This window comes from Hyaena hyaena, unplaced genomic scaffold, assembly GCF_003009895.1.
Source record: "Hyaena hyaena isolate Hyena2069 unplaced genomic scaffold, ASM300989v1 scaffold_44, whole genome shotgun sequence".
Lineage (NCBI taxonomy): Eukaryota > Metazoa > Chordata > Mammalia > Carnivora > Hyaenidae > Hyaena > Hyaena hyaena.
Genome location: NW_024080676.1, coordinates 2,805,066 through 2,806,796, shown reverse-complemented (window position 1 = coordinate 2,806,796; position 1,731 = coordinate 2,805,066). Strand labels below are relative to the sequence as shown.

At 42.2% G+C, this 1,731-nt stretch overlaps 1 pseudogene; it reads right to left on the bottom strand.

Annotated features, from left to right (window-relative positions):
• Positions 1–231: 231 nt before the first annotated feature.
• On the bottom strand, positions 232–692 carry LOC120230567 (annotated as a pseudogene).
• Positions 693–1,731: the final 1,039 nt, after the last annotated feature.

The window sequence follows — 1,731 nt, the reverse complement described above, 5'->3', positions numbered from 1 at the left end:
GAGAGAAGAATCAGGCAAGTGGCTGGGTGCTAAAACATCTCCAACGGGAGAAAATAACATAGATTGGAATGAGGATGAACAAACAGAAAAATTGAAGCACATTCCCCCACAACCCATTAAACCAGTCTCTCAATCCTGGGACTATATCAATCCAATAAGATGGCTGTGCTTCATTTATCTGATAGAAAGTTTAATCTTTTATCCTATATAGAGATCTCTATAGAAATCTATCTATATCTGTATATATATATCCAAGATCCAGACTCCAAGATCAAAAGTCATATGCTCTATAAACCGAACCAGGCAGGCACCTCCTTCTCTTTTTTTGAACCATAACCTCAAGATTTTATTGTCTTCATAATAAAACAAAATATGAAGCTTAGAACTGGACCATGTGGCCCTCTTATCTCCTCCCAGTTCAAAATGCTTGCTTCTCTTAATAGCCAGCATTCTCTTAGATCTGTAGTTGGGCTCCACACATTCATCCATCAACACAACCTTCTTTGTAATTTTAGCCTTTTTCTGGAAAATTGGCTTAGTCTGCCCACCATAGCCACTCTGCTTCCTGTCATAATGCCACTTTCCCTGGACATAAAGAGAGTCTTTTTTTTCTTGTACTGTGTCACTTCTTGGGGTTGGTCCTTACCACAGTTCTTGCAGAAAGTCCAGCGGGTTTTAGGAATGTTCACCATGTTTATAAGAGCACTACTGGCATGGAAAGAAAGAGATCAGGCTGGAAATGAAAGTATTAATTTTTTTTAATAGACATAAGTTAGACACTATTTCTCCTGTCCCATTTATAGAGAAGCAGCATTTTTCACCAATGACTGCACAAGATCCTGCTTTTTAAAAAAATTTTTACATTTATTTATTTTTGAGAAACAAAGTGAGACAGAGCGCAAGCAGAGGAGGGGCTGAGAGGAGACACAGAATCTGAAGCAGTCTCTAGGCTCTGAGCAAACATTCAGCAGAGAGCCCGATGTGGCGCTCCATCCTACGAACCATGAGATCATGGCCTGAGCTGAAGTCAGACGCCAACCAACTGAGCCACCTAGGTGCCCCGGCACAAGATCCTACTTGTTGAGAGTCAGTGTGTCCAGAGCACATGAATTTGGAGCACCACAGAGGCTAAGCTATTAACTTCTGATTCGAGTATTTTCAAAGTTTGCATAGTGGTATTGAACTCTTGTTCTATTACCATGGAGAGATTTAAGATCACCTTTTCAAAGTCATAAATGCCAGGGGTAACAGGGTGGTTCGGTTGAGCAGCCAACTTTGGCTCAGGTCATGATCTTGGAGTTCATGAGTTCCAGCTTCACATCAGGCTCACTGCTGTCATGAGGAGTCCACCTCAGATCCTCTGTCCCCCTCCCTCTGCCCCTCCCCCTCTTGCACTCTTTTAAAAATAAACATTTTAAATACATACACACATACCAAAACTTGGAAATAAGGTCCTCAACACTGAAAAGAACTTGAGAGTGCCAATACAAAAGCAGGTTCTCTATGGTTTCATGCCTCGTATGTTTATGTGGCATGACCTTATGAACAAAGGAGCCCAAGTTTATAATTTGGTTATTATTTAAGGTTGAGCATCTGGTAACCGGAGGGGAGCCAGGTAGGAGTCCACATGGTCCTGACCATTTAAAGTGGTAACCCTTTAGGGGCGCCTGGGTGGCTTAGTCGGTTAAGCGTCCAACTTTCGCTTAGGTCATGATCTCGCGGTTCATGGGT